General features: G+C 35.5%; 2 long non-coding RNA genes across 2 annotated transcripts in view; both read left to right on the top strand.

Annotated features, from left to right (window-relative positions):
- The window catches only part of LOC309620137, a 310,711-nt gene that overhangs the window by 20,414 nt on the left and 263,436 nt on the right, over positions 1–26,861 (top strand). The window lies entirely within an intron of this gene.
- On the top strand, positions 19–15,432 carry LOC309620119. The gene is made up of 2 exons (XR_014239424.1): positions 19–10,526; positions 11,170–15,432. It is a non-coding gene; the product is annotated as an uncharacterized lncRNA (long non-coding RNA).

Raw genomic sequence — 26,861 nt, 5'->3', positions numbered from 1 at the left:
TTACCCTTCCCCCTGCCCGTGTCCTCAAGTCCATTCTCTACATCTGCGTCTTTATTCCTGTCCTGCCCCTAGGTTCTTCAGAACCATTTTTTTTTTTTTTAGATGCCATATATGTGTGTTAGCATACGGTATTTGTTTTTCTCTTTCTGACTTACTTCACTCTGTATGACAGACTCTAGGTCCATCCACCTCACTACAAATAACTCAATTTCGTTTCTTTTTATGGCTGAGGAATATTCCATTGTATATATGTGCCACATCTTCTTTATCCATTCATCTGTCGATGGACATTTAGGTTGCTTCCATGTCCTCACTATTGTAAATAGAGCTGCAATGAATATTTTGGTACATGACACTTTTTGAATCAGGATTTTCTCAGGGTATATGCCCAGTAGTGGGATTGCTGGGTCGTATGGTAGTTCTATTTTTAGTTTTTTAAGGAACCTCCATACTGTTCTCCATAGTGGTTGTATCAATTTACATTCCCACCAACAGTGCAAGAGGGTTCCCTTTTCTCCACACCCTCTCCAACATTTATTGTTTGCAGATTTTTTGATGATGGCCATTCTGACTGGTGTGAGGTGATACCTCATTGTAGTTTTGATTTGCATTTCTCTAATGATTAGTGATGTTGAGCATCCTTTCATCTCTTTGTTGGCAATCTGTATATCTTCTTTAGAGAAATGTCTAAGTCTTCTGCCCATTTTTGGATTGGTTTGTTTGTATTTTTGATATTGAGCTGCATGAGCTGCTTGTAAATTTTGGAAATTAATCCTTTTTCCATTGCTTCATTTGCAAATATTTTCTCCCATTCTGAGGGTTGTATTTTCGTCTTGTATATGGTTTCCTTTGCTGTGCAAAAGCTTTTAAGTTTCATTAGGTCCCATTTGTTTATTTTTGTTTTTATTTCCATTTCTCTAGGAGGCGGGTCAAAAAGGATCTTGCTGTCATTTATGTCATAGAGTGTTCTGCCTATGTTTTCCTCTAAGAGTTTGATAGTGTCCGGTCTTACATTTAGGTCTTTAATCCATTTTCAGTCTATTTTTGTGTATGGTGTTAGGGAGTGTTCTAATTTCATTCTTTTACATGTAGCTGTCCAGTTTTCCCAGCACCACTTATTGAAGAGGCTGTCTTTTCTCCGTTGTATATTCTTGCCTCCCTTATCAAAGAAAAGGTGACCATATGTGCGTGGGTTTATCTCTGGGCTTTCTATCCTGTTCCATTGATCTATATTTCTGTGTTTGTGCCAGTACCATACTGTCTTGATTACTGTAGCTTTATAGTATAGTCTGAAGTCAGGGAGCCTGATTCCTCCAGCTCCGTTTTTCTTTCTCAAAATTGCTTTGGCTATTCGGGGTCTTTTGTGTTTCCATACAAATTGTGAAAATTTTTGTTCTAGTTCTGTGAAAATTGCCATTGGTAATTTGATAGGGATTGCATGGAATCTGTAGATTGCTTTGTGTAATATAGTCATTTTCACAATGTACATTCTTCCTATCCAAGAACATGGTATATCTCTGCATCTGTTTGTATCATCTTTAATTTCTTTCATCAGTTTCTTATGGTTTTCTGCATACAGGTCTTTTGTCTCCTTAGGTAGGTTTATTCCTAGGTATTTTATTCTTTTTGTTGCAATAGGAAATGGGAGTGTTTCCTTAATTTCTCTTTCACATGTTTTCATCATTAGTGTATAGGAATGCAAGAGATTTCTGTGCATTAATTTTGTATCCTGCTACTATACCAAATTGATTGATTAGCTCTAGTAATTTTCTGGTAGCATCTTTAGCATACTCTATGTGTAGTATCATGTCATCTGCAAACAATGACAGCTTTACTCCTTCTTTTCTGATTTGGATTCCTTTTGTTTCTTTTTCTTCTCTGATTGCTGTGGCTAAGACTTCCAGAGCTATGTTGAATAATAGTGGTGAGAGTGGGCAACCTTGTCTTGTTCCTGATCTTAGTGGAAATGGTTTCAGTTTTTCACCATTGAGAACTGGCTGGGTGTTTGTCATATATGGCCTTTATTATGTTGAGGTAAGTTCCCTCTATGCCTACTTTCTGGAGGGTTTTTATCATAAATGGGTGTTGAATTTTGTCAAAAGCTTTTTCTGCATCTATTGAGATGATCATGTGGTTTTTATCCTTCAATTTGTTAATATGATGTATCACATTGACTGATTTGCATATATTGAAGAATCCTTGCATCCCTCGGATAAACCCCACTTGATCATGGTGTATGATCCTTTTAACGTGCTGTTGGATTCTGTTGCTAGTATTTTGTTGAGGATTTTTGCATCTGTGTTCATCAGTGATATTGGCCCGTAGTTTACTTTCTTTGTGACATCTTTATCTGGTTTTGGTATCAGGGTGATGGTGGCCTCGTAGAATGAGTTTAGGAGTGTTCCTCCCTCTGCTATATTTTGGAAGAGTTTGAGAAGGATAGGTGTTAGATTGTCTCTAAATGTTTGATAGAGTTCGCCTGTGACGCCATCTGGTCCCGGGCTTTTGTTTGTTGGAAGATTTTTAATCACAGTCTCAATTTCACTGTTTGTGATTGGTCTGTTTATATTTTCTATTTCTTCCTGGTTCGGTCTCATAAGGTTATGCTTTTCTAAGAATTTGTCCATTTCTTCCAGGTGTCCATTTTATTGGCATAGAGTTGCTTGTAGTAATCTCTCATGATCCTTTGTATTTCTGCAGTGTCAGTTGTTACTTCTCCTTTTTCATTTCTAATTCTGTTGATTTGAGTCTTCTCCATTTTTTTCTTGATGTGTCTTGATAATGGTTTATCAATTTTGTTTATCTTCTCAAAGAACCAGCTTTTAGTTTTATTGATCTTTGGTATCATTTCCTTCATTTCTTTTTCATTTATTTCTGATCTGATCTTTATGATTTCTTTCCTTCTGCTAATTTTGGGATTTTTTTGTTCTTCTTTCTCTAATTGCTTTAGATGTAAGGTTAGGTTGTTTATTTGAGTTGTTTCTTGCTTCTTGATGTAGGATTGTATTGCTATAAACTTCCCTGTTAGAACTGCTTTTGCTGCACCCCATAGGTTTTGGGTCATCATGTTTTCATTGTCATTTGTTTCTAGGTATTTTTTTTATTTCCTCTTTGATTCTTCAGTGATCTCTTTGTTATTTAGTACTGTATTGTTTAGCCTCCATGTGTTTGTATTTTTTACAGATTTTTTCCTGTAATTGATATCCTTCCCTGATACAATGCTCGTCTATTATTCCACTTAGGAACATCTGACTTTCCAATGTATCTTCAGGGATCTGGGGTGTTGTGGACATGGGGAGCTGTTGGTCAAAGGGTGCAAACTTCCAGTTATAAGATGAATATGTTCTGGAGATCTAATATACAGCATGGTGAATACAGTTAATAGTAACAGTATTGTATTATATATTCGAAAGTTGCTAAGAGAGTAAATCTTAAATGTTCTCACCCCCCCACACACACAAAAGGTAATTTCAGGCAGACCTCATTTTATTGGGCTTTACATTATTGCACTTCACAGATACTGCATTTTTTTACAAATTGAGGGTTTATGACACCCCTGCGTCAAGCAAGTCTATCAGCACCATTTTTCCAACAACATTTGATCACTTCATGTCTCTGTATCACATTTTGGTAATTCTAGCAATATTTCAAACTTTTTCATTATTATATTTATTATGGTGATGTGATCTTTGATGTTGCTATTGCAAAAAGATTACAACTCACTGAAGGCTCAGAAGATGGTTAGCATTTTTTAGCAATAAAGGATTTTTAAATTAAGGTTTGCACATTGTTTTTTAGACATAATTCAGTTGCACACTTAATAGACTATAGTATAGTGTAAACATAACTTTTATATGCACAGAGAAACCAAAAAATTTGTGTAACTTGCTTTATTACGATATTCACTTTATTATCGTGGCCTGGAACCGAACCCACAATATCTCCTAGATATGCCTGTATGTGAGGTGATGGAGGTGTTAACTAACTCTTTTGTGGTAATTGTTTAGCAGTATATACATGTATCAAATAATCTTATTGTATACCTTAAACTTACATAATGTTATATGTCAGTTATATGTAATAAAGCTGGGAAAAAAAAGAAAACTTCAGTGAAGCTGGTATACTTTTAATGATGGTGGTATAAATTGATATAACTCATTTGGAAAGTAAATTGTCAATATTAATTAAGCCATAAAATAGGCATGCTCTTTGACCCAGTAATTCTATTACTAGAAATGCAATCTAAGTAAATAATCAAAAAACAAAAAAAGGAAATTCTCCAAGTCCAACTATGTAAATTGCTACCTAATTTGTAACAGGAAAAAGTGTATCTAATTGAGCTGTCTAACAAGAGGAAAATGGGAAAGTAAATTATAGTACATCTATACTGAATATTATGCAGTTATTAAATATGGTGATTAATAACATTTTGGCACAAGGCTCATAATTTAGAACGTTTTAAATGTGAACTTAGTGACATTTTAATGGTATTTAATAGGTTCCCAATTCAGCACATGAAAATTATCTTCTCTTCCCTACCCCCATTTTAACCATCCCTAAGCAACATTTATCCCCCTCTGTTCCTTATAATGGCTAACAGCACTACCATCCACTCAGGCATCTACGCTAGAAACCTGAGAATTATTTTCGATTCCTCTGTCCTCATCATCTTCACTGTCAAGCAATCATCTACACTTTCTGACATGCACATTTTTTTCTTTGTGTATACTTTGAATCAGGCCTTCATTGTCTTTCAACTGGACTTTAAAAATAGCCACTTATTTTGTTTGGTTTCCCAGTCTAGATTTTCTTTCTCCAGATCTTGAAAACACCTGCTGTCAATCCTTGTCCCAAAATCTAAATTTGATTATGCCATTCCCTGGTTCAACATCCTTCAGTGACTTCTCATCACCTGTACGAGATTTTCTTAGTACACTCTTCTAATTTCCACGCAATTTGACCTGAATGCAGGAGCATGCTGGAATTGGCGCATAACAGCTTGCAGGAGCCCATTCTGAGCATCCCTTCCCAATTCTGTGTTCACTGGCATATGATAGAAGCTTGAAGTTGGCCATGATGCTAATATTTATACCACATAAATTGGCAAATCCTACATATCCAATCTGTTCATTTTGTCAGGAACTCTCTCCTCCTACCCTAGTCCTTTCCTGTCTATGAAAATCCTACTTATCCTTCAAAACCAATTAAAATACTCCTATGAGTGTTACAAGATACCCTCCCCAACCACCAAACTGAAATGTGTCTTTCCCCTCTACTCCCAGAGAATAGTCCTTGTCCCTCTGATAAAAACAGGTAGAATTGTTGGTCTTATTTGATACTTAATTGTGCACGTGGCTGCTTCCTTTACAAGTGTGTGAATATTTGGACAGCCTAGACAGTTTTATATTCATCTTGCTTTCATCCCCAACGCCCAACAGAATGCTTTGTACTATAGAAAGTGAATAATAATAATAATAATTGAATTAAAATGAAATGGACTGAAAGAAGCATGACTCATGATCTTATCATGGTGCAGATATTTGAAGATCTTATAAATGACAAAGGGAAAAATAATACAACAGTTGAAAACAAAACAAATATTCCCATTTTAAGACTGTACCCTGATCATTTACTCATGGATTCAAACAGCATATTTTTCCAAACTCCATGATACAATATGATATTAAATATTTTTAGTGAACTTGCTAAAGATTTCTTTATATCACAAAATATTTTTCATAAGAAATTTGGCATTCATCCAGGCTCAAATAATTCAGTTATGGCCCCCTTCCATTTTAGTTATTGTTGACATGTGAATGATATTTAGACAATTTAGACTTACCATTATTCATTTTTCTACTCATTATCTTTGTCAGTTGGTCAATCAGCATACCTCTCTTTTATTGCAGTGACAGCTTCAGAAATACAGAAAATTGATTTATAAATGGGTGAGCAGTACATTGATTGGCCTTTGGATTCAACTGCTTTATCCACTTGGGAGTATGAACTGTGCAGTTTTTAATGGAAATAACTTTAATTACATTTTTCTTATTGCAAAATCAATAGGTTCTCATTAACTAAAAAACAAAGATGCATGTAAGCAAAATGAAGTAACAAAAATGACCTACCATTTAATCTACCCAGAGAGAAATACAATTGTATATCCTTTCCCTGTATATGCATGTATTTACTCATTCATTCAATCATCCATCAAATATTTATGTGCCAAGAACATTTCTAGGTCTTGGAGATAGACAATTGAACAAAACAGACAAGGCACCTCCACTAATGGAACTTAAACTCTAGAGATGAATACAAACAATAAATAAATTATGCATATATTTACAAATATTAGATAGCTTCTAAGAAATAAAAAGACTAATGCAAGTAAAGGAATAGAAAGTAGGGTGATGGGGTGTTAGATAAAGTAGCCAAGGAAGGTCTGTCTAAGAGTGTGACCTCAAAGTAGAGATCTGAATAAAAAGAGAAGGCCATGTGGATATCTGAGGGAAGGGCACTGCAAGCAGAGAGAACATCATGCAAATGCAAAAAGGTAGAAATGAACTTGTTATGTTTAAGGAGGAGTAAAAAAGTCAAATGTGTTTGGAGCACAGTAAGTGAAAGGAGTGACTAATAAGAGATAAAGTCTGGAATATGCTTAGTACCAGAATATGTAGTGCCCTGTCTGCCATTTTAAGGACTTTGTATTGTATTTTAACTATTAATGGGAAGACATTTTAAAGTTTTAAATGGGCATGGGATATAATCTGATGTATATTTTTAAAGGGATCAGTTGGCTGATCAGTGGGGGCGGTGAAGTTGAAAGCAAGGTGATGAGCTGTCTCTGGACACCTTTTGAGTTGACAGAATTTGATAACTGGGCGTGGAGTATGAGAAGTAAAAAGGAAGTCAAGGGTAAGTTCTAGGTTTTTGGTCCAAGCAACAGGTAAAATGGAGTTGCTATTGGAGGAAGAGCAGGCTTGAGTGAGAATCCTGAATTTTAATTTTGGACATATTAAGTTTATGATCCTTATTAGACATCCAAATGAAAATGTTAACTAGATAGTTGGATATAGAGACACAGATCTGAGTGGAATGTTACTAGCTGGAAATAAAAATTTGAGAATCATCAGTGAAAGGATGGGATATAAAGTCATAGGACTTGGTGACTTCACCTAGAGAGGGGGAATAAATAGAGATGAGAAGATGTCCTGGGATGACCCTTGGAATACTCCAACATTTAGAAATCTAAAAGAAATCAGGAGAAATTAAAAACAAAACAAACAAAAAACCGAACCAGACTAAGGAAGTGGCAGTAAAATAGGAAGAAACCAGTGGATTTGATATCATAGACACGGATGAAGGGAGTGATTAACTCCATCAAAAGAACTTAGATTGGCAGTTGGATTTGGCAATTGTGGCACTCATTGGTGAAATTGTTAGAATCATTGGAGTTAGTTTAGATTTTTGGCATGTTATATTTAAATGTGATGTGATTAGATAGAAGTGGATATATTAGAGTTGTGCAGTTTTTGTCAATTGCTTTAGTAGAGTTAGGTAAGTCCATATTGAATGTTCTAGAAGTGTTTGAAACAGAAAACTGACCTCATTAATTCAATAAATATTATTGGTGTTTACTATCTGCCATATACTCTTCTGGGTGCTGGGAGTGGGGCACAGGCAAATAAAACAAAAGTCTTAATATAAGGAGCTCATATTCTAATGAGGAGAGACAGACAGTCAACAAACTAAATAAGTAAAATAAATGGTATGTCAGATGGCAATCAGTGTTATGGAGAAAAATGAAATGGGAAAGGGGCATGCATAGTGAATGCCAAGGTGAAGGGAAGGTTGTAATTTATTTACTTTTTTTATTTTCCCAACTTTATTTAGGTATAATTAGCAAATAAAATTGTAATATATTTAAACTGTACAGTGTGATGTTTTGATATATGTTTACATTGTGAAAGAATTCCCACAATGAAGTTAATTAACACATCTATCACCTCATATAGTTACCTTTGGTTTGTTTCGGTTTTTGTTTGGTGAGAATGCTTAAGATCTACTTTCTTAGCAAATTTCAGTTATACAATACATTATTATGAACTATTGTCTTAGGATGGTCAAGGAAAGCTTCTCTGATAAGGTGAAATTTGAGCAAAGACATGGAAGAGGTGAGGTGTCTGGAGGAAGAATTTTCTGGCTAGAGGGAACAGCAAATGCTAACAGTCTGAGGAGGGAACATGCTGGACTTGTTCTAGAGAAGGTAGGAAGACCAGTGTGACTGCAGTGTAGTGAGGAAGAGGTAGAGTAGTAGTAAGTGACATCAGACAGCAAGGGAGGGACAAAATCAGGAGATAGGGCAGATCACTTAGGGCCTTTTAGGAAACTGTAAGATGGCAGGTCAGGACAAAGAACAACACCCTGCGAATGGTGCTTTTCCGCGGAGATGTGAGACAGGACAGATGCTGACAGTGCTCACAATGCTGGGAGGTTGGGTCTTCTTGTGGAACTCCAAATCCAGTCTGACCCCTTCAGTGGTTGCAAGACTGCTATTTTTCACAGCGACCATGATTTCTAGGCTGCTGGTTTGCATGCCTACAGCAGAGCTGCAAAGAAGGGGATTGGAGGAGATCAAGTTAAAGTTCCACAAACCCTGCGATTTTAACCAAGGTTCAGTTTTTCTTAGATAAACCCTCAGATTATTGCAAGCTTCTGATTAATTTCCAGGGTTCTGAAAAAGTTGATTTTGACAATTTTGCCAGTATTTTCATTGCTTTTATAGAGGAGCAGATTATGGAGGTTCTTACTCTACCATTCAGGAAGTCTTCACTTGTTCTATTAGGTACTTACGATGGGGTGTTTAAATTGCCAACCATCTTAGTGGACTTGTGTATTTATCCTTTCACTTCTTCATATATTGACCCCATTATCAATGTGCAATAACTTCCCTTATCTCTGGTAATTTTCCTCGTTCCAGTGTCCGTTTTCTCTGATACTAATGTAAAGTCCACAGCTTTATTTTGATTTGTATTTGTATGGTATATATTTTCCCCATACTTTGGTTTTTATTCTATCTGTCTTTATATTTAAAGTGGGTTTCTTGTATATATAGGCATACCTCAGAGATACTGCAGGTTTAGTTCCAGGTCACCACAATAAGGCAAATATTGCAGTAAAGTGAGTCACATGATTTTTTTCCAGTACATATAAAATTATGTTTATACTATAGTGTAGTCTATTAAGTGTGCAATAGCATTATGTCTTAAAAAGCAATGCACAAACCTTAATTTAAAATACTTTATTGCTAAAAAATGCTAACCATCATCTGAGCCTTCAACGAGTTGTAATCTTTTCGCAGTAGTAACATCGAACATCACTGATCACAGATCACCAGAACAAATATGATGATAATGAAAAAGTTTGAACCATTGCGAGAATTACCAAAATGTGACATGGAGACAAAAAGTGATGAAATGCCGTTGGAAAAATGGGGCTGATAGACTTGCTTGATGCAAGGTTGCCAGAAACCTTCAATTTGTAAAAAATGTAGTATCTATGAAGCACAGTAAAGTGATACACAGTAAAACAAGATAGGCCTGTAGCATATTTCTGTGTTTTATTTTATTATCTAGTATGACAAACCGACTTTTACTTATGGTGTTTACATCGTTTAAATTTAGTGTAATTATTGATAGGTTTGGGTTTAAACCTACTATGTTGCTGTATATTTTCTATTTGTCCCATTTGCTCTTTATTTCATTTTTCCTCTTTTTGTGCTTTCTCCTGGACAAATTTTTATGATTTTATTTTCTCTCCACTGTTGGATTGTTAGCTCCTCCTCTCTGTTTTTTTTTTCAATTTATTTTTTGGTTGCTTTTGAGATACAACATAACATTTTAAACTTATTCTTGTCTACCTTTAAATAATAGTATGTAACTTCAAATATTGTGAAAGAACCTGACAATAGTATATTTCCTTTTTTTTTTGCCATTTCATTATGACTTTTTAAAAACGAGAAAAAAAAAGTATTTTATATTTACCACACATTTAGTATTTTTAGAGCTCCTCCTTTGTGTAGATACAAATTTTTATCTATCATTTTTCTTTAGCCTGAAGAACTTCCTTTAACATTTCATGTAATACAAATATGCTGGCAATGAATTCTATTGCTTAAAACGAGATACTAGAAAAATTAAGATACTGAAAATGTCTTTATTTTGCCTTCATTTTTTTTAAACATTTTTGTTAGATAAGGAATTCTAGGTTGACAGATTTTTTTCTTTCAATAGTTTAAAGATGTTCCTCTACTTTCTTCTGCCTTCATAATTGCTGATGAGAAGTGTACTGTCATTCTTATCTGTGTTCCTCTGTATGTGATGAGTCATTTAGCTCTGACTGTTTTAAAGTTTTCTCTTTATCACTGTTTTTCAGTAATTTGATTACTGAAATGTAATCAGTAGGGTGCCTTGGTGTGGCTCTCTTTAGTTTTATTTTCCTTGGCATTTGTTATATTTCTTAGATATGTGAGTTTATAGTTTTACTCAAATTTGGAAAATTTCCAGCCATTGTTACAGCTTATCTCACAGTTCACTGATGTTCACATTTATCTTTATCTTATCACAGTTCATAATTATCTTTCATTCTTTTTTTCTCTATATGCCTCAATTTGGATAAATTCTATTGCTATGTCTTCAAACTCACTGATATCTTCTTCTGCAGAGTCTAACTTGCTAATAATCACATTCAGTGTATTTTTCATTTCAGATATTTTTTATCTCTACAAGTTTCGTGTGATACTTTTTTCTCTCCTCATCATGCTCCTACTTCTGTCTACTTACTTGCATATATGAAGCATATATGCATATATAAACATACACACACACACATATATACACACACATTAGTTGTTTTGACATATCTCTCTGCTAGTTCTGTTATCTCTGTTAATTCTTGATTTGTTTCTGTTAATTAATATTTTTTCTGTTTGTTGTGGTGGATCATATTTTCCTGCTTCTTTGCATGCTTGGGGAATTTTATCTATTTAGATACTGATTTTGTTGTAAGTTTTAAATAGTGCTGAGTTTATTCTGGCTTGCAGTTTAGTTACTTGGAATCAGTTAGATTGTTTCAAGGCTTGGTTTCAACTTTGTTAGGTGTGATTCATAGCAACTTTTAATCTAGAGCTAATCTAGCTTCACTGCTAAGGTGATACCATTCTGGGAATTCAACCCTCTGATCCATATATTATGAAACCTTTCTCTTCTGATTTGTGGAATCATGAACTGTTCCTAGTTGTGTGTGGAATTTAGTAATTGCTCTCTCTACTCCTTTCTGCTTGTTCTGTTCAAGACGTCAGGTAATTTCCTGTCATGTGTGCATAGATCAGTACTCAATCAAGACCCAAGGGTTCATCTCGGTCTATCTCCAGAGCCCTTTCATTCTCTTTATGCAGCTCCCTATTCTCCAGTGATATGTCCCACAGATTTTCATCTGCTTGGTCTTCCCAGGTTCTTATTTATGTCTTCTTAGATCAGCATGACTGCAGGCCCTGATTGGGGTCCCCCTCCCTGAAATGTGACCTAGAATCTGCTCCTAGGAAATAAACTGGTGAAATAATAGTGTTACCTTGTTGTCTTTCTGTCAGGGATCACATTCCTGACTGTCTGTTGTCCAATGCCTGAAAACCTTTGTTCCATTTTTTTTTTCTTTTTTCCTATTGCTTAAAATAGGAGGCTCAATCTGATTCTTGTTACTCCATCTTGACTGACATTTATTTTGAAAAGATCTCTCTGGCTGCTGTGTTGACAGTAGACTAAAGGGGAGAAAGAGTGCAGCAGGGAGAACAATCAGGAGGCTGTTATGTAAAAGTCCAGACTAGATAAAATAATAGCTTGGATCTCAGTGGCAGCAGTGGAGGTTGAGAGGACTGGTCACAATTTGGATATCCTTTGAAGGTAGAGACAATAGGATTTTCTTACAGAGTGAGTGTGAGTTGTGAAAGAGAGGAATCAAGAGTGACTAAAATATTTTGTTAACATTTATTTGCCAATTTATTTCATGATTATTAGTTTACTTGAGTTTGCTAGCTCTTTTTAAGTGGTCACTTATTTTCTTAGAAAATTGTCCATTTGATTGGGATTTTCAAAGGTTTTAGCATAGAGTTATAAAATATTCTTTACTTCCTCAAATCTCTAACTCTATAATTATACCCACTTTTTCATTTCTAAAAACATATAATAGTTTTTCTTTTTCTTGTTCTCAACTGGATTTCCAAGGCTGTGACTGTTTTAACTCACATCTGTTACACAGTATATAAAAGTTATTAACTACAATAGAATGAGGAGTCCACAACATGATGTGGGAAACTCCATCACAGTCAGTAAAATTATGTCCTATGAATGTATAGATTCATTCTAGAAATATTTTTGAGTTGGCTCTATATCCAGACTTTTGGAAGAGAAAGGCAGAAAAACAAAAATCTTAATGTGTATAGCACTTTGTAGTTTATGCAATGAACATTCTAATTATTTTCTTTAATTATCTTAACACCACGAAGAACCATTTTCCTCAGTGTTTTACAAGGTAGAAACTTAGACTCAGAATGGTAAATTCCTTTGTAATATTGTATCTAGTAAATGGCAAAGCCTATGCTTTTTTCTACCAATAACATTCTGCTTTCTATATAAGGGAGTATGTATATGCTGACTTTTGTGTGTGTGTTTGTGTGTGTGTGTGTGCGCATGCACATGTAGATGTTTGTAGTTCATTATAGTTTTCTGATGTTTTTACCATTAAAATATGGATTGGGATTATGGTTTATAGACTTACAGTAAGGATGAAAATAAAAGGTCTCTGATGCTATATAAAATAATTTTCATGTATTAGACTGTCCTGAAATTTCTACTCTGTTTTTATTTTTATTAATTACCTATTATAAAAAGCTTTTGAATATTAAGTTTCTAATTAAGTATAATGAAACTGTTATAAACTTGGAGTAATTTGAAATAATTATTTAAGCCATTGTACATCTCTGCTTTTTATGTGTTTATTTCCCCATGGACCTGAATGGGGATATTTGTGAGTGAAATGAAAAGAACACAAATTATTCTGAAGCATGTTGGAGTAAAACATGATTTTGCTGACAGAGAACAGTGAGAAGGGAGAGACGGAAAGACATGTTTGTTTGATTTTTTATCAGGTCCCTATGTACATTTATTCTTATATAGTATTGGAAAATAGTAATCTTGGCACATGACATGGTAGCATACATCCACAGGTGTGGTAGTGAATCAAAATTAAAAAGACCCTTTTTGAAAAATTACCTTTTAAAATGATACCACTCTTGTATCCTAAGGCACAGTTTGGCTTCCATGTTTGTATTCAGGTTGTTGCAGTTCAGAATTTCCACATATGACTAATTCAATAGCAATTTTAATTTATGAAAAATTGCTATATACCAGACAGATACTGCTCCCTATTCAGCCATCTCATAGAGAATTTTTTATGATATCACAAGACATCAAACACTAAAATTATTTTACTGTATTTTAGAAAAGACATAACATACTTGAATCTGTGAGTCAGAGAATACGGTTTGCAGAGAACAAAGCATTTTACAGAAATTCTCATATATTCTCTTTGCCAATCTAAGACTATTTACAAAAGTAAAACAGAAGACTCTCATTTCACATTGTGCCATATACATCTGGCTTATGTTTAGTTAACACGAAGAGAGCAAAGTGACCTAAAATTCTTTGTATTCCACACACAGACATCATTGAGGTCCTCTTAATTGAAAATCTTTGCTTGCTTTGTTTATAACTCTCCAGGACAGTACATAAGACTCACTCACTTATACATTCAGTAGCTAGAAGCCTGTATATTATATGATCCTGCAAGGGGAGGTTGGTTTACATTGTGATAAGCATCAGACCACATTAGCTATTCTCACTGAGATGATTACTTTACATTAGACCAATAATAGGGAATAGTTGGCCTCACTAGCACCATGCCACAGTTGGAGTGATGATGATGGGTGAAAGTTCTCAGAAACATTTGTTTAGGCAAATTTCTATTATAAACAGATTCCTAGAAATACACACACACACATCACTTTAAAAAAAAAAATTCACATTTACTTAGTTCTGCCTGTTCTTTTTGACAATAACTCTACCAGCTGGCCTGTGGGAGATGTTTGCAAAAAATGTTTGCATTTCCCTTATGTCCCCTCCAAACCTTTGTTTCACCATAGTAATGAAAGGAACAAATGTTCACATTTTCCAAAGGTTTACCATTTTCAAGAAAAACACAAAAGCTCATCTGAAATGAGTGGTCACTTGCTGGGAGGTAGCAAAATACAAACAGATGTTTAGCTTTTGTGAATTGACTTTTTGTTTGTCTGTTTCTGGGCTTGATGCTACTTAGAAGACTGCATTTTGCTTTTAGACATGGATTAAGTCCTAGCATCAGAATTCTGTCATGAAAAGGATGATTAACCAGCCGTGTCCTGGTTTATCCAAAAGGTAATACACTTCCTGATGTTTGAGAGTTTAAGAACAAAAAATTGTGTGTCCTCGCAAGTGGCCATGGAAAGAGCAGCCCTAGACAGGAGGCCTAGACCCCTACCCCTTTGCCACCAACTCCTTGTGTGACCTTGAGCAGTCATCTCCCTCTCTAGATCTTAGTTCCCTGTGCGTATTTGAACAGATACCATCTAAGATTACGTAAATCTAGAGCCTCCGTTTGTGTCTTAATACTCATGAGGAAAATACTCACAGTTTAAAATTCATTAGAAGTAAAATCTTAATACATGAATTCATCTTTATTCTCTTTATCAATATGCACAACAGCTTTATTTGCACACTTTGCAAGAAGTTTTAAAAAGTCCCAGTGAAAGAGATGATGCCCCTGGGAAAAAGAGGCATCTCAAGTGCTATAAGCAGAGGCTCTGGAGCCAGACTGCTGGGGTGAAAATCTCAGCCTCTTCCACTTACCAGCTGTGTGAGCTGGGGGAAGTCCCTTAAATTCTCCAGGAGCTCAAGACATCTCAGTTTCTTCATCTGTAAAGTGGATATAGTGATACTATCTATCACATGTGGTGGTTGTGAGGATTAGATGAGATAATAATTAGTACAAATACTCAGTTCTTAGAAGAGATAGCTCTAATTTCTGCATAATATTATTTGATATGCCAAAAAATTAGAAATCATATAGAGAATTATGAGGAAAAGATACACTTCAAAGTTAAAGTGATAAGTAGTGCGATCACGTTAGGTACACTATCATCCAACAATAGTATCTTTGTACCATGATCTAATACTTCCGCCATTACTCTCTTACAGTATACATTACAATAAACATTTCTTTTGGACCTACTATGTGCCGTGCCCTAACCCACAATGATGATATATGCTATCTCTAACAAGAAAAGTTCAAAATATCAGTATTGTTCTGCTCACTCCAAAAGTTTTCTATTGCTCCCAGAGTAGTTCAACATGCAATCCAGTAATATTTATTGAGTTTTTATCTATGACTTAATCTTCATTTGACACCAGAAACTGTAATACTACTGATTAAACCTCAATTAACAAGTGGGTCAGCAAAGCAAAATAATTGAATTTTATAATTTATATTTTTATAATTAACATATATTAAATGTACTGAATATTAATCAGGATGCGCTGTTAGTTTTATTCCAGAGTTAATCAGCTGGTCACAATAAAGATACACAGGTAATACTTTCCCCATATATCAGTAATAGCCAGTTAAAAATATACTTTAAAAATTCCATTTATAATAACAACCTAAACTCTAAAGTTTAATAAGTAACAAATAAGCTTAACAATGAATGTGTGAGGCCTACACGAAGAAAGCTATAAAACTATATTGAAGTCATCAAGGAAACTTGAATAAATGGAGCAACATATTATGGTATTGAATTAGAGGTCTCAATATTATAATGCTGTTTATTTCCCTCCAAAGTAATTAGTAAATTTAATGAAGTCCCAATCAAAACCATAACAGCCGTTTTTAAACTTGACAGTTGAATTCGACAGTTGAATTCAAAAGATCATCTGGAAGAACAAATGTGTGACAAGTGACAAGAATTATATTTCTCATGATATTTCTCTCTGTCTCTGTGTCTCTGTCTCTGTCTTTCTCTTTCTCTTTCTCTCTCTCTCTCTCTCTCTCTATATATATATAGGTGTCTAGATATATAGATATATCTCCTAGTGGTTCTGTTTCTCTGGCAAACCCTGTCTAATACAAGGGCCTAGACTGTTATCACAACTGTCCTCATGACACAGTCACGTTGTTTTCTCTGCTTAAAAAAAAAAAGAGAGAGAGAAACAATAGGTAAGATATGGATGTGTTTGCAGCTCGTGCTAAATGGTTGGCAAGGATGCACTTTCGTCAAAGATGGGTGAAAACCTTCTCTTTCCAAGTACCTAGAAAACAGCTGCATATAAACTTGCTTACTCGTTGCTTTTGGTTTTCAATTACTTGGTAAGAGAGGTAAAAATGAAAATTCATCCCGGCATTTTAATCATCTCTCTGTAACTTATTTAAAAATTATTTTATAGATTTGGTACCTTATTTAATTAACCTTTTTTTTTTTTTGACTTGGCACCGAACAAACTATATGGCTCTTTTTTTTATCAAATACATTTCTTATTCCTAAGGTATTACTGCATTAGGGATTAATTAAAGACAACGAAAAACAACAAAGATAACAACAATAATAATGGGAGGAAATACAATGTCAGGATACTTGAAATGAGCACGGGCCCCTTTCCAGACATATCTATCTCATATAGAACCCTGTATATATAACTTACCTTACTTAAACATATTATCGCATATATCTCGTAGATACAACCTACATTTTTTTTAATACAACAGGTTTTGATTACTTATCTATTTTATACATATTAGTGTATATAGGTCAATCCCAATCTCCCAATTCATCCCACCACCACCTCCCCTGGCTTTCCCCGCTTGGTGTCCATACGTTGGTTCTCTACACCTGTCTCTATTTCTGCCTTGCAGACCAGTTCATCTGTACCATTTTTCTAGATTCCACATATATGCGTTAATATACGATATTTGTTTTTCTCTTTCTGACTTACTTCACTCTGTATGACAGTCTCTAAGTCCATCCACATCTCTACAAATGACCCAGTTTCGTTCCTTTTTATGGCTGAGTAATATTCCATTGCATATATGTACCACATCTTTATCCATTCATCTGTCAGTGGACACTTAGGTTGCTTCCATGACGTGGCTATTGTAAATAGTGCTGCAGTGAACATTGCGGTGCATGTGTCTTTTGGAATTACAGTTTTCTCTGGGTATATGCCCAGTAGTGGGATTGATGGGTCATATGATAATTCTATTTTTAGATTTTTATGGAACCTCCATACTGTTCTCCATAGTGGTTGTATCAATTTACATTCCCACCAACAGTGCAAGAGGGTTCCCTTTTCTCCACACCCTCTCCAGCATTTGTTGTTTGTAGATTTTCTAATAATGCCCATTCTAACCGGTGTGAGGTGATACCTCATTGCAGTTTTGATTTGCATTTCTCTAATAATTAGTGATGTTGAGCAGCTTTTCATGTGCCTCTTGGCCATCTGTATATCTTCTTGGGAGAAATGTCTATATAGGTCTTCTGCCCATTTTTTGATTGGGTTGTTTGTTTTTTTATTATTGAGCTGCATGAGCTATTTACATATTTTGGAGATTAATCCTTTGTCCGTTGATTCATTTGCAAATATTTTCTCCCATTCTGAGGGTTGTCTTTTCGCCTTGTTTATGGTTTCCTTTGCTGTGCAAAAGCTTTTAAGTTTCATTAGGTCCCATTTGTTTATTTTTGTTTTTATTTCCATTACTCTAGGAGGTGGGTCAAGAAGGATATTGCTGGGATTTACGTCAAAGAGTGTTCTTCCAATGTTTTCCTCTAAGAGTTTTATAGTGTCCAGTCATACATTCAGGTCTTTAATCCATTTTGAGTTTATTTTTGTGTATGGTGTTAGGAGTGTTCTAATTTCATTCTTTTATATGTAGCTGTCCAGTTTTCCCAGCACCACTTAATGAAGAGACTGTCTTTTCTCCATGGTATATCCTTGCCTCTTTTGTCATAGATTAGGTGACCATAGGTGCCTGGGTTTATCTCTGGGCTTTCTATCCTGTTCCATTAATCTATATTTCTGTTTTTGAGTCAGTACCATATTGTCTTGATTACTGTAGTTTGTAGTATACTCTGAAGTCAGGGAGTCTGATTCTTCCAGCTCCATTTTTGTCCCTCAAGATTGCTTTGGCTCTTCTGGGTCTTTTGTGTCTCCATACAAATTTTAAGATTTTTTGTTCTAGTTCTATAAAAAATGCCATTGGTAATTTGATAGGGATAACATTGAATCTGCAGTTTGCTTTGGGTAGTATAGTCATTTTCACAATATTGATTCTTCCAATCCAAGAACATGGCATATCTCTCCATCTGCTTGTGTCATCTTTAATTTCTTTCATCAGTGTCTTATAGTTTTCTGAGTAGAGGTCTTTTACCTCCTTAGGTAGATTTATTCCTAGGTATTTTATTCTTTTTGTTGCAATGGTGAATGAGATTGTTTCCTTAAATTCTCTTCCTCATCTTTTGTTGTTAGTGTATAGGAGTGCAAGAGATTTCTGTGCATTAATTTTATATACTGCAACTTTACCAAATTCATTGATCAGCTTTAGTAGATTTCTGGTGGCATCTTTAGGATTCTCTATGTATAATATCATGTCATCTGCAAACAGTGACAGTTTTACTACTTCTTTTCCAATTTGTATTCCTTTTATTTCTTTTTCTTCTCTGATTTCCGTGTCTAAGACTTCCAAAACAATGTTGAATAAGAGTGGCAAGAGTGGATATCCTTGTCTTGTTCCTGATCTTAGAGGAAATGTTTCCAGTTTTACACCACTGAGAATGATGTTTGCTGTGGGTTTGTTGTATATGGCCTTTATTATGTTGAGGTAGGTTCCCTCTATGCCCACTTTCTGGAGAGTTTTACCATAAATGGGTGTTGAATTTTGTCAAAAGCTTTTTCTGCATCTATTGAGATGATCATATGATTTTCTCCTTCAATATGTTTATATGGTGTATCACATTGATTGATTTGCATATATTGAAGAAGCCTTGCATCCCTGGGATAAACCCCACTTGATCATGTTGTATGACCCTTTTAATGTGCTGTTGGATTCTATTTGCTAGTATTTTGTTGAGGATTTTTGCATCTATATTCATCAGTGATACTGGTCTGTAATTTCCTTTTTTTGTAGTATCTTTCTCTGGTTTTGGTATCAGGGTGATGGTGGCCTCATAGAATGAGTTTGGGAGTGTTCCTTGCTCTGCAAATTTTTGGAAGAGTTTGAGACTGATGGGTGTTAGCTCTCCTCTAAATGTTTGATAGAATTCACCTGTGTAGCCACCTGTTCCTGGACTTTTGTTTGTTGGAAGATTTTTAATCACAGTTTCAAATTCATTACTTGTGATTGGTCTGTTCATATTTTCTATTTCTTCCTGGTTCAGTCTTGGAAGGTTATACCTTTCTAAGAATTTGTCCATTTCTTCCAGGTTGTCCATTTTATTGGCATAGAGTTGCTGGTAGTAGTCTCTTAGGATGCTTTGTATTTCTGCGGTGTCTGTTGTAACTTCTCCTTTTTCATTTCTAATTTTATTGATTTGAGTCCTCTCCCTCTTTTTCTTGACGAGTCTGGCTAAAGGTTTATCAATTTTGTTTACCTTCTCAAAGAACCAGCTTTTAGTTTTATTGATCTTTGCTATTGTTTTCTTTGTTCCTATTTCATTTATTTCTGCTCTGATCTTTATGATTTCTTTCCTTCCACTAACTTTGGGTTTTGTTTGTTCTTCTTTCTCTAGTTCCTTTAGGTGTAAGGTTAGATTTTTATTTCAGATTTTTCTTGTTTCTTGAGGTAGGATTGTATTGCTGTAAACTTCCCTCCAAGAACTGCTTTTGCTGCATCCCATAGATTTTGGATCGTCGTGTTTTCATTGTCATTTGTCTCTAGGTATTTTTTGTTTTCCTCTTTGATTTCTTCAGTGATCTCTTGGTTATTTAGTAACGTATTTTTTAGCCTCCATGTCTTTGTGTTTTTTATGGTTTTCTTCCCTGTATTGATTTCTAATCTCATAGTGTTGTGGTCAGAAAAGATGCTTGATATGATTTTAATTTTCTTAAATTTACTGAGGCTTGATTTGTGAATCAAGATGTGATCTATCCCAGAGGATGTTCCATGTGCAGTTGAGAAGAAATTGTAATCTGTTGTTTTCGGATGGAATGTCCTATAAATGTCAATCACATCTATCTGGTCTGTTGTGTCATTTAAAGTTTGTGTTTCCTTATTAATTTTCTGTCTGGATGATCTGTCCATTGGTGTAAGTGAGGTGTTTAAGTCCCCCACTATTATTGTTTTACTGTCGATTTCCTCTTTTATAGATGTTAGCATTTGCCTTATGTATTGAGGTGCTCCTATGTTGGGTGCATATATATTTATAATTATTATATCTTCTTCTTGGATTGATCCCTTGATCATTATGTAGTGTCCTTCCTTTTCTCTTGTAATATTCTTTATTTTAAAGTCTATTTTATCTGATATGAGTGTTGCTACTCCAGCTTTCTTTTGATTTCCATTTGCATGGAATATCTTTTTCCATCCCCTCACTTTCAGTCTGTATGTGTCCCTAGGTCTGAAGTGGGTCTCTTGTAGACAGCATATATATGGGTCTTGTTTTTGTTTCCGTTCAGTGAGCCTGTGTCTTCTGATTGGAGCGTTTAATCCATTCACATTTAAGGTAATTATCAATATGTATGTTCCTATTACCATTTTCTTAATTGTTTTGGGTTTGTTTTTGTAGGTCCTTTTCTTCTCTTGTGTTTCCCACTTTGAGAAGTTCCTTTAGCATTTGTTTTAGAGCTGGTTTGGTGCTGTTGAATTCTCTTAGCTTTTGCTTGTCTGTAAACCTTTTTATTTCCCCGTCGAATCTGAATTAGATCCTTGCCAGATAGAGTAATCTTGGTTGTAGGTTCTTCCCTTTCATCACTTTAAATATATGGTGCCACTCCCTTCTGGCTTGTAGAGTTTCTGCTGAGAAATCAGCTGTTAAGCTTATGGGAGTTCCCTTGTATGTTATTTGTCATTTTTCCCTTGTTGCTTTCAGTAATTTTTCTTTGTCTCTAATTTTTGTCAGTTTGATTACTATGTGTCTCAGCATGTTTCTTCTTGGGTTCTTCCTACCTGGGACTCTCTGCACTTCCTGGACTTGGGTGGTTATTTCCTTTCCCATGTTAGGGAAGTTTTCAACTATAATCTCTTCAAATATTTTCTTGGATCCTTTTTCTCTCTCTACTCCTTCTGGGACCCCTATAATGCAAATGTTGGTGCATTTAATGTTGTCCCAGAAGTCTCTTAGGCTGTCTTCATCTCTTTTCATTCTTTTTTCTTTATTCTGTTCTGCAGCAGTGAATTCCACCATTCTGTCTTCCAGGTCACTTATCCATTCTCCTGCCTCAGTTATTCTGCTATTGATTCCTTCTAGTGTATTTTTTATTTCAGTTATTGTATTGTTCATCTCCATTTGTTTGTTCTTTAATTCTTCTAGGTGTTTGTTCTTTAATTCTTCTAGGTCTTTGCTAAACATTTCTTGCATCTTCTTGATCCTTGCCTTCATTCTTTTTCTGAGGTCCTGGATCATCTTCACTATCATTATTCTGAGTTCTTTTTCTGGAAGGTTGCCTATCTCCACTGCATTTAGTAGTTTTTCTCGGCTTTTATCTCTTCCTTCATCTGTTACATAGTCCTCTGCCTTTTCATTTTGTCTGTCTTTCTGTGAATGTGGTTTTCGTTGCACAGGCTGCAGGATTGTAGTTCTTCTTGCTTCTGCTGTCTGCCCTCTGGTGGATGAGGCTATCTAAGAGGCTTTGGCTACGTGGCTCTTACCTTGTCTTCCTCTTGTGCCTCAGCCCTGAGATTCCAGGCAGTATTCAAAGTAAATCCTCTTATCCTTGATGTCTCCTAGTAGGCAACAGAGTCACCAGGCGTGTCAGTACTGCCATTTCTTTCACTGCACAGCAGTGAACCACTATAAGCTCACTTTTCACAAAATCTGTAATAGGCTGTATGCTTTGTTGTGTACTGTACCTGTAGATTTACTATCAGGCCTCTCAGGGGAAAGTTCTCTTCAGTTTTGGCATAAACTGAGAGTGCAAGTGTAAATTTCAGTCCAAACATTCAAGTGTGCAAGAAAAATTACCTTTATTATTTCTCTGAAATCAGTTTAATGCCAACACTGAGGCCACACATTTCTGGGTTGCTATGAAATTCCATCTTAATTATTATTGCTCTCCCCTTTTTAGAATAATAGGAGAATCTGTGCAACTTTAGAATTTTCCTAGAAAAATAATAATTATAACCACCACTACCACAACAATTCACATATATATAACTAGTGATTTGTGCCAGGAAATGTTGCATGTGGTTTTTATACATTAATATGATTGATTTTATCTCAGGTATGTTAGACTATGTTATGGGCTGAGTTGTGTCCCCTACCCATCCCCCCAAATTCCTATGTTGAAGTCCTAACCTCTGGTACCTCAGAACGTGACTGTATTTGGAGATAGCGCCTCTAAAGTGTTAATTAAGATAAAATGAGCTGACAAAGCTGGGCCCTACTCCAATATGACTGGTGCCCTTATAAGAAGAGGAGATAAGGACACAGACACACACAGAGGGAAGACCGTGTGAAGACTGAGAGAGAAGATGGTCATCAAAACACCAAGGAGAGAGGCCTCAGAAGAAACCAACCCTACTAACACCTTGATCTGGACTTCTAGTCTCCAGAACTGTGAGAAATAACTTTCTGTAATTTCAGCCTCCCAGTCTGTGGTATTCTGTTACAGCAGCCCCAGCAAACAGGCTGCAAAGCCTGTGCACCTTCCATTTAGTACTCTCAACCCTATTCTCACCCCTCCTTTTTTCTAATAAAAACCCTTATAATTTATTTTAATAATAGTGACAAAGATTCAGAGAGATTTTTTGCACTGTTTTAAAAAATAAAGTATTTTGGAATAATTTTAGACTTACAGAAAGTAATACAAAAAACAGAACAGTTTCCTTATACCATGCACTCCTAATGTTTATATCTTACATTATTATGGTACATTTGTAAAAACTAAGACACCAGCATTACTACTCACTAAACTTCCAGAAGTCATTTGTATTTCACCAGTTTTCCCACTAATATCCTTTTTTTCTGTTCCAGGATTCAATCAAGGATAGCACATTTCATTTAGTCATCATATCTCCTCAGGCTTCTCTTGGCTGTGACAGTTTCTCAATCTTTCCTTATTTTTCCTGATACTGACTTTTTTAAAAAAGGACTGGTCAAGTATTTTTAGAATGTCCTTCTTTTGGAATTTTTATGATGTTTTTCTTATGGTTAGACAGAAGTTAGGGGTTTTTAGAAGAATACCACAAAGTTAAAATGCCCTTTCCATCACATCATATCATGGGGTACATGATATCAACATGACTCATCACTGGTGATGTTTTCCTTGATCATTTGCTTAAGATAGTTCCAATGAACTGAATGTTTCTGCTCCACAAAATTTATATGTTGAAATCCTAATTCCCAATTTGATGGTATTATGAGGTGGGGCCTTTGGAAGGTGATTAGATCATAAGTGTGGAGCCTTCCTCAATAGGATTAGTGCCCTTACACGAGGGATCCCAGAAAGCTCTTTTGCCTTCTTTCCTTCATGTGAGGACACAAAAAGAAGTTCGCAGTCTGAAACCCAGAAGAGGGCCCTCACCAGAACCCGACCGTACTTTCACTCTGATCTTAGATTTCTAACCTCCAGAACTGTGAGAAATAGATTTCTGTCATTTGTAAGTCAACTCTGTTATGATGGTACTTTGTTATAGCAGCCAAAACTGAATAAGCCAGTAGTCTTTGCCAGGTTTCTCCATTATAAAGTTACCATTTTCCCCTTTCTATACTCTGTTCTTTGGGAGGGAGTCACTGAATTCAGCTCATACTCAATAGAGGTTGGGGATTAAAATCCACCGCCAGGAGGGAATAGCATCTGCATTTATCATTTGGGCCAACTTTCCATTGAACACCTCTCTGCTCTCATATTTGCCCTAGAGTCTATCACCCTCTTGCTTCTTTTACTGGCCTAACTTCTGTGGACCATACTTCAGGTCGTTTCCTCATCAAAAGACACCTACATCATCATTATCTTAACACGTTTCTCTATGTTATGTGAAAGCTAAATAATATGACACTAATGGTGATTTACTTTGTTAGTCTGATCACACCACACTTGAATTTCAGAAGACTTAGGATACCATTTTACAAACAAAATGAACGGCTCTAATAATAGACCTTTCAATCACAATGACAGGAAAACGAGCTGGCTCCAGGTAGCAAAACATTTATTTTCTCTATCATTTAGGAATCTTTGAAAATTTGAGAATTATCTTATATTTTCTCTAGTAAGATGTTGTTACATGAGGTAGTTTGTTTCCTGAAAGAAAAAAAAAATCATCATTTGTATCAGTCACTTTACATTTATGATTTTTGTCATCTTTTCCTAAAAGAATAGGCTTATTCCTTTTTTCTGCTTTGTGAAACTTACTGTTAGCTTAGATGAATGTGAAAACCTTCAACAGGATGCAGTATACAAGTTATGTCATACTTTTAATGATTTCGCTCTGAGTAGCCCTTGATTGAAAGTTTAATCTGTAGATACAGGTGATGTGCAGTTCATTGTATGTTCTGCTCAGCAAATTTTAAAAGATATCTTAAGGTATTGCTGATTGACAAATGAGATGTTATTTCTTTGAAGGAGAAAGCAGTATTAGACTGTTGTTAATGTCAGAACAGTGATGGACTATTGTAATTGCATATGTAAAGAGATACCTGATAACAAGAAATAGCTGAGAGAAGATGGGGTTGAACCATTTACAAGTATATATAAAGGTATCTGGATGGTTCAGGCATGTTTTTAAAGATGAGTCCCCTCTTTCTGTGATTTTTGGGAACAGAAAGGTTGCAAGGTTATGAATTAACCTTTCCAATCTGTCAGTACTGTATCACAGAGAGATTTGAAAGGCTCAAAGCAATATTTCACTCTCAGTTGAAAATCACATAAAGGGCACATTCTCCTGCTTCTGTTTCTTATGTGGTCAGTGCAGCAGTAGAATGTGGCACACTGTTTTTATGGTACATTTTCAAGTTGTTTGTTGATAAAAAACAAGTTAGAATTTGGAAGTTAGAACTATAAAAGTGTCCAGGTGTTCCTATAAAGGAACTCATGAACTGATAGGATATAAATGATATTCTTTTACAATCATAGTAAAACTGTTCTATGGTCTTCTTAAATCAGTTTAAAGAGGGCATTTTTAAATTTTCAATACCTAAAGCCTATCTTCTACCCTCAATGCCCTGCCATTTTTGTCTCTATATATTTGTTTCATTCACTGATCCGCTGATTCATTCAACAAATACATATTGAGCACCAATGTTATTCCAGGTACTATGCCAGATCTTGGAGATTCAGCAGTGAATATGATAGATACAGCCTCGTTCCTAATGGAGATGTGACTAGCATTAATTAAATAATCAAAAGAATGAGTATGAAATGACAACAAAGGCAAGTGGCATGGTGGCAAGTGACGTGGGGTTAGGAGAGCTTATAACAGGATAATTTGACCTAGAGTCTTAGTAAGCAGTCCCAGAAACAATTCGCTCTCAATGCTTAAGGACCCCCAAAGCAAATGTCACTTTATAAGAAGATTGTTTTTCATCGTCAGAACTTTCTTTGAATTAGTTGAAGATTGCATTCCTTTTACATAAAACTGGTTTGTACACATAAATTATAATATAGAAGTTTGAATTCAGGTGTTAATTCCATGTTTGAAATAAAGATGTACGATTACTTTAAAAATCATTTTATTGAAGTATACATACAGAAAAATGCACATATAATCATATATCTCAAAGAACTGTCAAAAAGTAAACGCATCCATTTAACCAGCATTCAGGTCAAGAAGTAGAACATTACCAGTTCCCCAGAAGCCCCTCTCTTGCCACCTCTAGCTATGTGTTTTCAAAACAGATTGATGGGTACTTGTGCCTGGGAAACTCAGCCCACAGATGTCTGATCACTCTAAGTGTACCTTGGCAATGCAAGCCCTGCTTGCCTGATCACTCCTGATAAGAGTCAGGATGACACTAAATTGGTTCCGTAAGAGGCAGGCCTGATGGACATCTATCTGGGGTAACCTAAAGCACAAAAGCCAAGTGGTGGATTTGGCAGCCCTCAGACCAACCAATGGCCATTTCTCCTGAGTAAACAAGGAAAGGCTCTGTTTCCTTGAGAAACCATGCACTATCAGACTGGATTTATCACCTACTTTCTTAGCTGTAAGTGTGCATCAAACTCTACCTGGAGTGGGAAATATTTGTAATCCTTAACTCCTCTATTTGTCTAAGGAGCCTCCTCTCTTTTCTTCATGGGACTTTGGGAAGTTGGAGGCAACATCTGAGTGCGGACAATCTTTATCCACTCCCTATGATTCTGTTCTCTGTCTGAAGTCCTATTCATTATAAGGAAAACAGTGTGTTCCTAGCTCCACCAATCCAACTGGAAAATTATTTTTAAGCAGTCTAATACACCTAGACAGCTATGTCAGGGAAGAATTCTTAGGATATAAACCTTAGCTGAGATCTGAAGGATCAGCAAGAGTTAGGGAGACAAAAACGAAGGAAGGAGCATTCCATGCAGAAGGAATAG

Source organism: Balaenoptera borealis (assembly GCF_965194805.1).
Source record: "Balaenoptera borealis genome assembly, chromosome: X".
In the NCBI taxonomy this organism is placed as follows: Eukaryota; Metazoa; Chordata; class Mammalia; order Artiodactyla; family Balaenopteridae; genus Balaenoptera; species Balaenoptera borealis.
Note: the sequence above shows the minus strand (reverse complement) of the source record. Positions and strands in the feature narration are given on the sequence as shown.